The 16,461-nt window shown below is 41.0% G+C and overlaps 1 protein-coding gene across 2 annotated transcripts in view; it reads left to right on the top strand.

The window, feature by feature from the left end:
- Window positions 1-1,412: 1,412 nt before the first annotated feature.
- The window catches only part of LOC110503602 (G-protein coupled receptor 4-like), a 36,329-nt gene continuing 21,280 nt past the window's right edge, over window positions 1,413-16,461 (top strand). Inside the window, exons 1-2 of one of the 2 annotated variants that reach the window (XM_021582018.2) lie at window positions 1,413-1,911; window positions 10,761-10,938. The gene's annotated coding sequence lies outside the window, so the exon portion shown is untranslated. The remainder of the gene's footprint in view (window positions 1,912-10,760; window positions 10,939-16,461) is intronic. The other variant, XM_021582017.2, reaches the window with a different exon arrangement.

The following is a 16,461-nucleotide window of genomic DNA, read 5'->3' as shown; positions in this document are numbered from 1 at the left end:
AGCTCAAGAGAAAGTGCAAGTCTCTTCAACTCTGCTCTCTTCAAACGACATCTATCATATTGGCTGACATAGCCCAATAAAAGCAATATAAGGGCCATGTGAGAATCTCTGGTAATTGAATCTATTTCCGAAGTTATTTTTGAGCGTTTGATATTGCCTATGGGGTGCAAAATTGCTGGAACTATGGCCGGCAAGTGAGCTGCGTCACATACGCCTAAAATAACATTGTGGGACTGTGGTTGGGATTGGGACCAGTTCTTGCAGTAGCAGGTAGGAGTTGGACAGACAGCCAGTGGGAGCAGTAATGTTAGAGCTGTTTATTACTGTGTGAAAAGTAGGGAATTAGCTAGGGAAACTGACAGATCAATAACGTTACATTGCCATACTGACTAATTAAACTAACACTGCACTGAAAAATCATCAGAATATCAATCTTCAATCATTTGGCCGGTGGTTTCATCGTTTGATTCAGGTTTAGTGTGATTGAGAGAAAAATAATTGCTAATTTTAGCCCATTTTTGACCAGCTCTCTTTAATGCTACATCAACTGGCGAAAGCTAGCCAAGTTAATTAACTTCTGAAACGGAACAAAAAAGGCTAGAAAACATTTCCGTACAAACAACAGCTCTTAGATAGCGATATGAGGCGGCTATTATTACTATCTGACAGATAATTAGAGGCTAGAGCTGACCTGGCTGTGGTAGCTACAAGATAGCGTAGCTTATTCATTCACTTCAGTGGAGAGGGGATGAAACATTAGCTAACATTACATGTCAGTTACAATACTAGTTTAGCACTGCGAATAAACACGAGTTTCGCTTTTTTCTGTTAAGTTCAACAGAAGTTACCTTGCCAGCTACATCATTAAACTAAAAAGAGTAGCCAGTCTCTGCTCTGCTTTCTTTTACAACTCGTGAAAGAGCGAAACACATACACTCTGAACTATGCTCAACTCTCCCATGCTGGTCCAGCCAGCCATCCAGAAGTTTTTCCTTCATACAGCATGTCAGCCCGCTCTTTGGTGTCAGACCATCCTATATCCAGTCAGCTGAACACTCCAAACAGCCTACCAGACAGCTCGGAGGCATCGCATGGTCTTAAAGCACACCGTTGCCAATTTTTGTATCACATTGCAATGATAACACTGTGGGTGACTAAAATGCAATTTCAGAATGTGGGAGGGACATGACCCCAGTCCCCAGTGAAAATTGTGCCCCTGGAATATACTTTATCAGCGGGTGAAAGGTTAACAAAAAGGTTAGTCATCCTGTAAACCTACTCTCCCCTCCCCCCATGATGAATTTCCCTGAAATGGAGCTATGCACCATAAAATGAGGAAAATGGCTCTTTCAATGGTCTGTAATGACTTTGTTGTTGCTAGGATGGAGGCCTTTTAGTGTGATGTACAGAAAGACTGGCCATTATTTCAACAGGTTTCATTTCACACTGGATCCCTGTTTTGGTGTTGACCATTACTTTACAATAATTGATGTCCTGTTCATGGCAGCAATTGAATCTCTCTATCTATCTTTCTCTGTCTCACACACGCAGGCACGCTCTCTCATATAAGCACGCACTCGTTCTCGCGCTCTGTCGCTCTTACTCTCTATTTCCCCTCTCAATTACTTTTTGGGGTTTTCCACAGAAGTTAAAGAAATGCAATGTCCGATAAACAACTGATGGCAAATATGAAGCATTCTGTCAGATAGACTACAATGTGCAGATTGCAGACGCGTAGCGCGAGTGCAGTGTACCAGTGGCGCCATCTACAAGGTGAGCAAAGAAGAATTCGACACAGCTCCGGACTCTCTCTCGGAGGAATACGGAGTGAGGATTACACAGTTTCCTCAACGAATCAGTTGTACTATAGACAATGTCGTGGAGGTAAATTGACACCGAACCTACCTGAATGTAAGTGTTCCACCGTGTATTTATTGTAAACTATAAATGCCAATTTAGACTTTAGAAGTGCGCGCTCCTGTTATCACCTGCTTGAGGATGGGCATTTATTTTAGGCGTATGTTTTGTACCATCATTACATTTATCATTGCCTTTTTATTTTAATAGATCTCTCTGTTTTCTATCTATCTATATATATGTTGGGTAGACCTATCGAAAGTAACGTAATAGTGTGAATTCCTGATAAGATAACATTTGCAATTGTTGATGGGTCTAGTGAAACGTGAAAAGGAAACTACTATATTGGCAGCATTTATAGTAACTTTATTTGAAGGTTTTACTATCTCTACCGCTCCCACTTATTTAACAGTAGCAAAAGCAGTTAATTGATAGCACGTCCTTAAGTGAATTGCTCTCCTGCTATACCAAAAAAAATTCCATTATTAATGTATTAATTGAGTCAAGTCCAATGCACATTGGGGGTCTTTTCTGTAAACATTCAGCACAATGTAACGTCTGTTCCTCTTTCAAACTGCTCATTGGCTGCATTGATGGTTGTAGTATTTACAGCAGAATCTCACCGATTAAAAACTCTGTATTGTATTCAACTAATGCCCATTTCTGAACAAGGAGAAACGATTACCCTTTAACGGAGTGAGCTACTGACCTTCAAGACTCACAGTGTGGTTTGCTAAAAGCTCTGGAATTATTTACCCTGGCTTTTAGACGGTGTCGTCTTACCAAACCGCTGCAATTAACTGTTGCTGCTCACTTCCAGTGCTTTTATAAGCCATTTATTCAAACATTCTAGGCCTTTACAGGTATATACTAACCAGTAGCGATGCGTGGGTAAAATCAGTGGGGAAGCCAAGCCATAAAAAAGCCATATTACACCCTACGTGTTGTGATATGTGCGTTCTTTGCTCGAGAACCTGTTAGTTCATAAGCCACACCTTTGTTTCATCACAAAAACAGAGAGCAACATCTGTCTGGTGGAGTCCACAAAGCATACAGTTAGTTAGTTACCCGACGCTATCTGCAACCTGGTCTCAGAGCATTTCGTATTATTTTGTATGATATGTTACATTTCGTATGGTATGTATTCATTTGTGGATGTCCATCACCCATTTCGTATGATATGTTACGAATTACAATTCGTATTATATGTAGCTAAAAGTAGTAAGTTGTTGAAAAGTGGCTAATTAGCTACAATGCTAAATGTGTCCGTTATGAGATTCAAACTCACAACATTGGTTTGCTAGATGTGTATGTGCCCACTGGAAGACAACAACATATCGAGATGCAACAACAAAAGTTTTTTTTCTGTCAATAACGTTTGGCTTTTGATGTGATGTGATTGGTGTAAAACCAAATCCAAACTGGCTACCCTTGGCACTGTTAACCTGTTAGAGCTCTAGGGGCGCTATTTCATTTTTGGATAAAAAACGTTCCCGTTTTAAGCGCGATATTTTGTCACGAAAAGATGCTCGACTATGCATATTCTTGACAGTTTTGGAAAGAAAACACTCTGAAGTTTCAGAATCTGCAAAGATTTTGTCTGTAAGTGCCCCAGAACTCATTCTACAGGCGAAACCAAGATGATGCATCAACCAGGAATTAGCAGAATTTCTGAAGCTCTGTTTTCCATTGTCTCCTTATATGGCTGTGATTGCGCAAGGAATGAGCCTACACTTTCTGTCGTTCGCCCAAGGTCAAAATCAAATCAAATCAAATCAAATTTTATTTGTCACATACACATGGTTAGCAGATGTTAATGCGAGTGTAGCGAAATGCTTGTGCTTCTAGTTCCGACAATGCAGTAATAACAAGTAATCTAACTAACAATTCCAAAACTACTGTCTTGTACACAGTGTAAGGGGATAAAGAATATGTACATAAGGATATATGAATGAGTGATGGTACAGAGCAGCATAGGCAAGATACAGTAGATGGTATCGGGTACAGTATGTACAAATGAGATGAGTATGTAAACAAAGTGGCATAGTATAGTATAAAGTGGCTAGTGATACATGTATTACATAAGGATACCGTCGATGATATAGAGTACAGTATATACGTATGCGTATGAGATGAATAATGTAGGGTAAGTAACATTTATATAAGGTAGCATTGTTTAAAGTGGCTAGTGATATATTTACATCATTTCCCATCAATTCCCATTATTAAAGTGGCTGGAGTTGAGTCAGTGTCAGTGTGTTGGCAGCAGCCACTCAGTGTTAGTGGTGGCTGTTTAACAGTCTGATGGCCTTGAGATAGAAGCTGTTTTTCAGTCTCTCGGTCCCAGCTTTGATGCACCTGTACTGACCTCGCCTTCTGGATGATAGCGGGGTGAACAGGCAGTGGCTCGGGTGGTTGATGTCCTTGATGATCTTTATGGCCTTCCTGTGACATCGGGTGGTGTAGGTGTCCTGGAGGGCAGGTAGTTTGCCCCCGGTGATGCGTTGTGCAGACCTCACTACCCTCTGGAGAGCCTTACGGTTGAGGGCGGTGCAGTTGCCATACCAGGCGGTGATACAGCCCGCCAGGATGCTCTCGATTGTGCATCTGTAGAAGTTTGTGAGTGCTTTTGGTGACAAGCCGAATTTCTTCAGCCTCCTGAGGTTGAAGAGGCGCTGCTGCGCCTTCTTCACGATGCTGTCTGTGTGAGTGGACCAATTCAGTTTGTCTGTGATGTGTATGCCGAGGAACTTAAAACTTGCTACCCTCTCCACTACTGTTCCATCGATGTGGATAGGGGGGTGTTCCCTCTGCTGTTTCCTGAAGTCCACAATCATCTCCTTAGTTTTGTTGACGTTGAGTGTGAGGTTGTTTTCCTGACACCACACTCCGAGGGCCCTCACCTCCTCCCTGTAGGCCGTCTCATCGTTGTTGGTAATCAAGCCTACCACTGTTGTGTCGTCCTTAGCAGCATTGTGACGTATTTGTAGGCATATCATTGGAAGATTGACCATAAGAGACTACATTTTCCAAGTGTCCGCCTGGTGTCCTGCGTCGAATTCGGTGCGCAATTGCCAGCTGCTTCTACTTTACCATTTGATTCAGGGGAGAAAGCATGTGTCCAAGAACGATGTATCAATGAAGAGATATGTGAAAAACACCTTGATGATTGATTCTAAACAACGTTTGCCATGTTTTCAGTCGATATTATGGAGTTAATTTGGAAAAAAGTTTGCGTTTTGAGGACTGAATTTTCAGATTTTTTTTGGTAGCCAAATGTGATGTATAAAACGGAGCTATTTCTAATACACAAGGAATCTTTTTGGAAAAACTGAGCATCTGCTATCTAACTGAGAGTATCCTCATTGAAAACATCAGAAGTTCTTCAAAGGTAAATGATTTTATTTGAAGGCTTTTATGTTTTTGTTAATGTTGCGTGCTGGATGCTAACGCTAATGCTAACGCTAAATGCTAACGCGAAATGCTAACGCTAGCTAGCTACTTTTACACAAATGATTGTTTTCCTATGGTTGAGAAGCATATTTTGAAAATCTGAGATGACAGTGTTGTTTACAAAAGGCTAAGCTTGAGAGATGGCATATTTATTTCATTTCATTTGCTAATGCAATGAGCTTGCTGATAGATTTACACAATCCTGGATACAGGGGTTTTTTCATAGCTAAACGTGACGCAGAAAACGGAGCGATTTGTCCTAAACAAATAATCTTTCAGGAAAAACTGAACATTTGCTATCTGAGAGTCTCCTCATTGAAAACATCTGAAGTTCTTCAAAGGTAAATGATTTTATTTGAATGCTTTTCTGTTTTTTTGCGTAAATGTTGCCAGCTGAATGCTAATGCTAAATGCTACGTTAGCCATCAATACTGTTACACAAATGCTTGTTTTGCAATGGTTGAGAAGCATATTTTGAAAATCTGAGATGACAGTGTTGTTAACAAAAGGCTAAGCTTGAGAGCTAGCATATTTATTTCATTTCATTTGCGATTTTCATGAATAGTTAACGTTGCGTTATGGTAATGAGCTTGAGTCTGTATTCACGATCCCGGATCCGGGATGGGGAGATCAGAAAGGTTAACCAAAAACCCCTGTATCCAGGATTGTGTAAATCTATCAGCAAGCTCATTAGCATAACACAACGTTAACTATTTATGAAAATCGCAAATGAAATGAAATAAATATGCCATCTCTCAAGCTTAGCCTTTTGTTAACAACACTGTCATCTCAGATTTTCAAAATATGCTTCTCAACCATTGCAAAACAAGCATTTGTGTAACAGTATTGATGGCTAACGTAGCATTTAGCATTAGCATTCAGCTGGCAACATTTACACAAAAAAACAGAAAAGCATTCAAATAAAATCATTTACCTTTGAAGAACTTCAGATGTTTTCAATGAGGAGACTCTCAGATAGCAAATGTTCAGTTTTTCCTGAAAGATTATTTGTTTAGGACAAATCGCTCCGTTTTCTGCGTCACGTTTAGCTATGAAAAAAACCCTGTATCCAGGATTGTGTAAATCTATCAGCAAGCTCATTAGCATAACACAACGTTAACTATTTATGAAAATCGCAAATGATATGAAATAAATATGCCATCTCTCAAGCTTAGCCTTTTGTAAACAACACTGTCATCTCAGATTTTCAAAATATGCTTCTCAACCATAGGAAAACAATCATTTGTGTAAAAGTAGCTAGCTAGCGTTAGCATTTCGCGTTAGCATTTAGCGTTAGCATTAGCGTTAGCATCCAGCACGCAACATTAACAAAAACATAAAAGCCTTCAAATAAAATAATTTACCTTTGAAGAACTTCTGATGTTTTCAATGAGGATACTCTCAGTTAGATAGCAGATGCTCAGTTTTTCCAAAAAGATTCCTTGTGTATTAGAAATAGCTCCGTTTTATACATCACATTTGGCTACCAAAAAAAATCTGAAAATTCAGTCCTCAAAACGCAAACTTTTTTCCAAATTAACTCCATAATATCGACTGAAAACATGGCAAACGTTGTTTAGAATCAATCATCAAGGTGTTTTTCACATATCTCTTCATTGATACATCGTTCTTGGACACATGCTTTCTCCCCTGAATCAAATGGTAAAGTAGAAGCAGCTGGCAATTGCGCACCGAATTCGACGCAGGACACCAGGCGGACACTTGGAAAATGTAGTCTCTTATGGTCAATCTTCCAATGATATGCCTACAAATACGTCACAATGCTGCTAAGACCTTGGGCGAACGACAGAAAGTGTAGGCTCATTCCTTGCGCAATCACAGCCATATAAGGAGACACTGGAAAACAGAGCTTCAGAAATTCTGCTAATTCCTGGTTGATGCATCATCTTGGTTTCGCCTGTAGAATGAGTTCTGGGGCACTTACAGACAAAATCTTTGCAGATTCTGAAACTTCAGAGTGTTTTCTTTCCAAAACTGTCAAGAATATGCATAGTCGAGCATCTTTTCGTGACAAAATATCGCGCTTAAAACGGGAACGTTTTTTATCCAAAAATGAAATAGCGCCCCTAGAGCTCTAACAGGTTAATTGGGCTACAGAGACAGAGGGGCGCTGTTTTGCTCGCTCAGATGCTTTCCCCTGTGAGATACATTCAGCCTCTTGCAAATTGAAGGACAATTATGAGACACAGAGAGACGAACGCTAAATTACTTAATAAAACAAGTTATTGGTACATTTTTTGGGAAGCCTGGCTTCCCTTGGCAACCATGAATACACGCCACTGATACTCTCCCCAATACCTAATACGTTTAATATTTTACGTCCTTTCAAATCCCAGCTTAAAAAGGGATAGATCAGCAATTTAGATTTTTAAATTTTATTTTTTACATTAGTTTCCTCACCTTGAAAGTGGTGTATGGACAACAAATGTCTGCAATCCACACTTTGGTTTAGCTACACTAGCCACTGCAAACAATGAGCAGCATGAGCATTGTGGGATCAATGTTACAGTCACTCCTTGTCCATAGACTGGAAACAAATATCTAAATATCTAAAAATGCTGTCCCTTTAACTTGATGCGTTATAGTACAGTACTCTCCTTATGCACTCACTTTGTATTGGGTTGTATGCTGGCACTGTACCTACTGTAGTGCACTGTACCCACTGAAACGGAGCTAGGGAGGGTTTTACCGCCTCATTGACTGTGTTTTCATGGAATCATATTAAATCATGTCCACACACAATGACTGGTGGTTGATCTCTTCCAGGTCAACCACTTATGAGGGTTCATTCAGTAGCTAGTCCTCCTGCCTCTGCCTGCCTGCTTGCAGGCCTTTCTCTCTGGGGCTGGGTCCTCAGAGAAGGGGGAAGCGCTCAGATGTTTATTCTAGCCAAGCTAGAGCCACTTGATTGCTCACAGTCTCACAAGGGGGACGTGTGATAAGCATGGACACTTAAAGCTGCAATATGTAACTTTTTGGGTGACCTGAACATGTTCACATAGAAATATATGTAATAGATCTGTCATTGTCATGGAAAGTAAGTCTAAGAAGTGGTAGAGCTGTTCTATGTGTGCTATTTCTATGCTTTCATTTTTGCGACTTTTACTTTTGTACACCAGCTGAAAATACAATATTTGTAGTTATGGAAAATATATTTCACAGCAGTTTAGATGATACAATTATTATTATCTTTATTTAACTAGGCAAGTCAGTTAAGAACAAATTCTTATTTTGTAACTTGTCACCTCGGGGATTTGAACTTGCAACCTTCCGGTTACTAGTCCAATGCTCTAACCACTAGGCTACCCTGCTGCCCTGCTTCTCTACACTATACTTTCTTGTTTTGTCACATAAACTGATATTAGGTGAACTATTCAAATTTTAGAAACCAGGAAATTGCGGAATGATTTCTGCACAGTGCAGAAATTTAATAGCTTGACAAGTGAAGTGGTTATCACCAAATAACGAGCGGGGAGCCTCAGCCGGCCCAACCACAGCTTGGTCTAATTGAATATGGTTTTCCAGGCAGAGCTGGATTGCCTGCTTAGGTGTTGCCATTGGACTGTAGTCTCTAATTTGTTGTGCAGGCCACTGAGGTAGACGTTCCACTGAGAATATGCCATGAAAAGGCTTTTGACATGTTTTCAGGTCTCTTGTGGAAGGCCAGAGCGTCAAGCGTGCACTCTGAACACTGAATGAGATGGGTAGGGCTAAAGCTTAAGAGGGTGTGAACGATGCTGAATGGGTGTAGACAAAGAAGAGCTCTTCACTAGATACCAAAACATTCAAAGGCCATTTTTTCAAAAGTGAGTTTACAAGTCTATCAACTTTCAAAGCAGAATTGCTTTCCCATTGTTCCTCAAAAATATAGTGTATGATATACCATTTTGTAGTGCTGAGTCTCTACTTTTATCCAATGTAAAAAAAACACAAAGTTGCTACATAAGACCGATTCCAGGTGGTGAGTCACATATGCTACTGTAAAAGCTCCAAATGCTTTAGAGGGAAAACATCTTCCCATTGTTCAGGCATATCACCATCCCTCATAAAGCTAACTGGAATTTACATTGACACAATCCATCTAGTTACATCTCCCATGCTTGTTTGTGTTCTTTTGGTAAAGCAACAAAGAAAATATTTGTATATTCAAATATTAAAGGACTAGCCTCCTTATGCCCATCTGTTTTTTTTAGTTTTGCTTTGTGACAGCTGTGACCAATACCATGCCTTATTTAAATTTTTAAGTCCGATTTTTCATATTATAGAATTTCAAATGTTTCATTCTGGTTTTCAGGCTTAATGACCTTTGCTGCTGTGTCTGACATCCCAGGTTTAGTACCTTGGTAGGGGTTTATTCCATTTCAGCTTGCTCTGTTCAGAAAAGTAATTCATGCTGAACTGACTCTATTAACATTGGGATTAGGGGTGTTAACGGTTAACCGTTAATCGGCCCCAAAATACGCTTGACCGCTCATGCTTATCGGTTTATAGGTGCATTTGCGTGATTTAGTGGCATTAAATTGGCCACTAAATGGTATTTTAGTTAGTCGTCATGTATCTTATTTATCACACGCACACAGCATACATACAGCATACGTACTGTACAGAGCCTAGTTTGAGGAGAAGAATAGCCTATATTACCTGTCCGCTGGTATTGGAGTGACACGTGTTTTTATAAGCCCAGTCATTGTGCATTGCGCAACAAATAACTATTCTAAATGCAATTGCGTGTTAAAAACTGTTTTGATGGCCACGATTTAAGAGGTGCTTGTAATTTAAGCACCCATCCCATTTGTCATTCGACTGCACACAGGCTATAGTCAACAGTAGGCGGCTATCAGCGGGTCACCCACCCCTTTGCAACATGAGCTTGACGCAGTATAATTGTTTGAAACCTGAACGTTTTACTTTACTTCAAATAATGAGGCATTTCTTACCTTACTTCAAAGTAGCCTAGTGAAAATCCAACCTTCATGCCATTAACCATCGTTTCTCTACTGTTCTATTGGTTTTCATATCAACTTTCTTTCGTTGTCCAGAAGCCAAAGGCACAATCCTAGTGCCATGTTAGTTTTTAGAATCCCCATCTTTGTAAGTTTCAAACTGAGATTTTCATCTCTGTCACAAATGGAATCGCTCGCATTAGGTTCACTGTTTAGAACAGTGTTTTCCTGTGAATTGCATTTTGGGAAATGTTTGAAAATTACTTGCTTGATTGAACTGTACAGTCTGTCTCAGTGTCTCAGATGTGTTATGTAAACGGGATTACCATGTAAGAAACAATACTAACAGATATTTCAAAACCTCTTTGACCGTGTCTCTGTACACCTTTGTGTAAAGATTTAAACACGTGTCTCCAATGACCCGCTAGAACAAAGAAGCAGCTTCACAAGAGAGGAACGCTGTGACAGAATACATTGTGTTTACAGAAACACGGATGGTGACTTCATAGACAACAAGCATTTCGAGATGGCGTCAGGTTGGCAGCACTTTCACAAAGACATCAGAGAGGGAATACAAGCCTCCGAGTCGTCTGCACTCTGTGTGCACCTGCTACCAGCACTTTGCCTAATCTGCAGGCCATCGATTACACAGCACTCTGAAAATGTAAGTGCATGTGGATGAAATATCATATGGGAAGAACGCCTCGGGGTTAGAGGAGGAAGATTTCTTCTTCCGTGGTTTGGAAAGTGCAGTCATAGATCCAGGGTACTTTGTCCATGAGTGCTGTTGTGACAAACATGATTTGTATTGGGAATGTGAGGGGCAATGGGTTGGCATAGCAAAAGGGTTGGTTTCGTTTGGGTGAAAAATGATGGTGGAAAATATCTAATCTATCTAAAAAAATTGAGGGACCATTTCTAAAGGGGCTGCGGACTATCCTTCCTGTCAAGAGGTTGCTTTTCTTTCATATTCACTGGCATGGGGAACGCTGCTTGTAAACTGGAGGATTTCCTGACTTTGAGTGGTGTTTTAAACAAAAGATGGGAAAAACACACATAGCAAAACATGCCAACTTGAGTTAGTACTGCCTCAGATTCTCTGGCACTTCACATAAACCTTTTATGGTCGGCTAGGCCTCTTTCCACCTTTTTAAACAGTAAACAAAATGTGTCCTTTCTCACCCCTATTTTCTCACTGTGAGGACAGAGGAAAGCTTGTTGGGGACTTGTATTCTTGACCGTTAATCAAGTAATGTTGGGTTAATTTGGGCACCCTTCCCGCACTTCCTTTTTTGTAATATAAAGCTCATTCTGGTTAAGAGCTCCCATGGGGATCACACAGCGGGTTACTAATGCACACGCAGACAACACACACACATGAACTAGGGAGCACCGTGCTCATCAACCCACAACAGCACCATAGTCTGTGTATTACGGTCATGTCTCATTAGGTTTCATTCTCTATCCAGCCGCCTGAATGCCTGGCCCTGGTCACCAGCATTATGAGAAAGGACTTTACACAAACAGTATGAATTAGAGCTTTGATCTGCAATCATTTAGTTTGGTTTGACCTTTTATGACCTCATGACATGCTGCTTGTTTCCCCCAGGATAGTACTAATAACTAAACTAAACTAAGTTTGACAGAACAGGAAGGTACACAGGGACTGACAAATCCCCGGCGGCACCCATACCCCCAGAGCCAGACCTCTCTTCATCGAAGTGATCTATTTGCACTCTGGCATTCGCCTTGTAGTACCACCATGTATTTCCTCTGGCAGGGCAGCCGTTTTATTTGTTTAGGAAGTGTCAGTGGCATTCTTCCCCTGTGTACTCTGGGTCTGCTGCCACTTCAAGCCTGTCAACCAGCAGGCTGATAACAGTTACTAGTGGGACTTTGGCTCCGGGAGGATTTCAAAGCCTGAATTCAGACTCAAACAAAAGCAGCTTTCAGCTGTGATTACTCAAACTCATAAAGTGCTGGCGTTTACAAAAATCCCACAGATTCTTCTGTGGGATCTGTGGCATCTTGAATGCCCCGGTGTGTCCCTGGAGCTGGCTGGTACTTCAGCATCCTACCTCAGAGAGAGGAAAGGGTGATATGTCAGTTGTCTTGTAAGAACCTCAAAGGGTCTGCAGCTCAGAGTGTGGCCACAGTCCAACACGCAATAATTCATTTCCGGCACAACAAGCTGATTGGACCAAATTAAGGCTCAGCCAATAAAACCCTCCAGTGGGAATTTGAATGGAAAATGCGGCATTTTTATTGAAGTCATTAATTTTCCCTGCAGGAAGCCTGCCCAGGGCTTTATAGAGAGACCTGACGTTGGCTCTCCAGCCGAGCGTGAAATGAGCAGCCTGCTAGGCCAGGATTAAATACCTGCTCTCTGCTTAGGGCCAAGTGAAGGTTGCTGCAGCTGACACCGCACACGGGCTGGGCTCTCCCTCATCAGTCACAGGCTGTATTAAGTCACAGGGGTGATGCAGGGAGCTAAGGACACTGTGCTGCAATGGTTTGCACTGCAAACATGGGGGCCAAGGGGGATGGCAGCTGAACTTGCCCTTCATCTCATGGACAGTACAGTATTTCAGATCATAATGTCTGTGGAATGGGATGAATGGGTAGCTGACCTCTTATTAAACCTTTATTTAACAATGTGTCGGTCACTTTAAATTGACAGACTTTGTCATGGTATGAAAGAACAGATGGCCACCATCCAAACACAGGTCAGCGTTCGAGATAGTAGAGAAATGATAGAACGTTTCGGGTAGCCTTCCAGGGGCTTCCCACAATAAGTTGGGTGAATTTTGGCTAATTCTTGCTGACAGAGCTGGTGTAACTGAGTCAGGTTTGTAGGCCTCCTTGCTCGCACACGCTTTTTCAGTTCTGCCCACAAATTTCTATAGGATTGAGATCAGGGCTTTGTGATGGCCACTCCAATACCTTGACTTTGCTGATGTCTTGAGATGTTGCTTCAATATATCCACATAATTTTCCTGCTTCATGATGCTATCTATTTTGTGAAGTTCACCAGTCCTTCCTGCAGCAAAGCACTTCCACAACATGATGCTGCCACCCCCGTGCATCATGGTTGGGATGGTGTTCTTCGGCTTGCAAGCCTCCCCCTTTTTCCTCCAAACATAGCGATGGTCATTATGGCCAAACAATTATATTTTTGCTTCATCAGACCAGAGGACATTTCTCCAAAAAGTATGATCTTTGTCCCCATGTGCAGTTGCAAACCATAGTCTGGCTTTTGTATGGCGGTTTTGGATCAGTGGCTTCTTCCTTGCTGAGCAGCCTTTCAGGTTATGTTGATATAGGACTTGTTTTACTGTGAATATAGATACTTTTGTACCTGTTTCCTCCAGCATCTTCACAAGGTCCTTTGCTGTTGTTCTGGGATTGATTTGCACTTTTCACACCAAAGTACGTTCATCTCTAGGAGACAGAACGCGTCTCCTTCCTGAGCGGTATGACGGCTGCCTGGTCCCATGGTGTTTATACTTGTGTACTATTGCTTGTACAGATGAACGTGGTACCTTTAGGCGTTTGGAAATTGCTCCCAAGGATGAACCAGACTTGTGGAGATCAACAATTATTTTTCTGAGGTCTTGGCTGATTTCTTTTGATTTTTCCATGATGTCAAGCAAAGAGGCAATGAGTTTGAAGGTAGGCCTTGAAATACATCCACAGGTACACCTCCAATTGACTCAAATTATGTCAGTTAGCCGATCAGAAGCTTATAAAGCCATGATATCATTTTCTGGAATTTTCCAAGCTGTTTACAGGCACAGTCAGCTTAGTGCATGTCAACTTTTGACCCACTGGAATTGTGATACAGTGAATTATAAGTGAATTAAGCAATTGTAAGCAATTTTTTGAAAAATGACTTGTGTCATTCACAAAGTAGATGTCCTAACCGACTTGCCAAAACGATAGTTTGTTAACAAGAAATTTGTGCAGTGGTTGAAAAACGGGTTTTAATGACTCCAACATAAGGGTATGTAAACTTCCAACTTCAAATGTAAATACTCAATGAGTAATGATAACATGGCTGTATACACAGGGTACCAGTACCAAGTTGATGTGCAGGGGTACGAGGTAATTGAGGTAGATATGTACAATCAACAGGATAGATAATAAACAGTAGCACACATTGGTGTGGCTGGCTTCCGTTTAAGCAAGCAGTGTTTTAAGAGAGTTGCAGCGATTAGACAGGATCTTAACTACCCTTGGATATCACGAAATTGGGCAGAAAAAGTCATAATAATATATAGTGGGGAGAACAAGTATTTGATACACTGCCGATTTTGCAGGTTTTCCTACTTACAAAGCATGTAGAGGTCTGTAATTTTTATCATAGGTACACTTCAACTGTGAGAGACGGAATCTAGGTGTGCAAACCTGGTCAAGAACTACAGGAAACGTATGATCTCTGTAATTGCAAACAAAGGTTTCTGTACCAAAATTTTAGTTCTGCTTTTCTGATGTATCAAATACTTATGTCATGCAATAAAATGCTAATTAATTTCTTAAGAATCATACAATGTGATTTTCTGTATTTTTGTTTTAGATTCCGTCTCTCACAGTTGAAGTGTACCTATGATAAAAATTACAGACCTCTACATGCTTTGTAAGTAGGAAAACCTGCAAAATTGGCAGTGTATCAAATACTTGTTCTCCCCACTGTATATATATATATATATATATATAATCATTGTGTTTCATAGGTACTGTAGTAACCTAGGTGAGCCAAAGTGTGACATATGGTGAACTAAGTTTGTGTGTGTGTCCTCTGCATGGGAGATGTGTATGTTTGCTCTTATGACCTTTACCAAGACAAAATCCCGACATAATCCTAATTAGGGGGCTAGGTGCATGTCGACGACTGAGCACACCACATAGTCTAGACGGTGATAACTGCCCTGACACCTCGACTACCCCTATGGTTAGCAAGGCTGTAATGGTCTACTGTGTCGTCATGCCTCCAACGCCCATTCTGAGCTGCACTACATCGATGAAATAGGAACTGAAACCAGGGTGTCTGTTGAGCAGCAAACATGTTGCTTCCTATGATCTTATAATAGAAACAGGATCTCATGCACATGAAAGACGTATTTTTGACGACCCTATCGAGCCCACGTTTCAGCTGATCAGTGAGTCGGATGAAACAGAAAGAAACAGATGAGACCACGATCAAAAGGCCAGCCTCTGTAAAGTAGAGCATTGTTTTTGTCAGAAGAGTAGAGACTGGGTAATGAATGTGTTCCTGACCTGGTTTTAGCGCCCCTTATCCATCTCCCTCTCGCTGTTCCTCGCTAAATTGAATTTTCTTGCTCCGGGTTGGGTTTGGGGCACTTTTTATCTTAATATTTTCAGCAACCACCTCATCTTTGATAGAAAAGACAAACACACACACACGCACGCAAGCACGCACGCACACACACACACACACATGCACACACAAAGCTTTGGTCTTATGACATTCAACGACTCATACTTAAAGACAGTGCGGTCAGAGTGAGTGATGATAATTATGATAACTATCTCTTGCCCACCGTACTAAGTTTGGATTGCTTGTTGTGCCACCTATTTGTTGGTCATGACTCTGTTACCACCGTTGCGGTTTGTTTGGCCGTGTAATGTACTCTGATGAGTCCTATACGTTCAGAAAGGAATGCTTTTGTGCCGGAGTCTGCCCTAGTGGTTAGCCCTCTAGACCGTACACCACTGGCGACGTGGGTATGAATCCCGTCTCAGTCCTTCCTCTCTATATGTTTCCCCGTCATTGTAAGTAAGAGTTTGTTCTAAACTGACTTGCCTGGTTAAATCCAATTAAAATGTAGCCTCCATTTCTGACTATCACTGTCTAAAAAAAAGCAATTAAATATATTAAAACATTCTGGCTAACAATTAAGTACTTTACTGTGATTGTTTTCAATTAAAAAAAAATGTTTTAAAATAAACTGAAATAGCTTCTTAGCGAAGAGCAATTTCTGAAGCAAGAATTTTGCTGGGACTGTCTGGGAGTGGTCTGAGTGGGGAGGGGAAACTGAAAACTCTCTGTTATTGGCAGAGAGGTTTGGAACTCTCTTATTGGTCTATTAACTAATTTCAAATCAAATCAAATGTTATAGTTTACCCCCTGATGATGTCACCAGGCAGGCCAAAACTCAGTCCCACC

This window comes from Oncorhynchus mykiss, chromosome 24, assembly GCF_013265735.2.
Source record: "Oncorhynchus mykiss isolate Arlee chromosome 24, USDA_OmykA_1.1, whole genome shotgun sequence".
In the NCBI taxonomy this organism is placed as follows: domain Eukaryota; kingdom Metazoa; phylum Chordata; class Actinopteri; order Salmoniformes; family Salmonidae; genus Oncorhynchus; species Oncorhynchus mykiss.
Note: the sequence above shows the minus strand (reverse complement) of the source record. Positions and strands in the feature narration are given on the sequence as shown.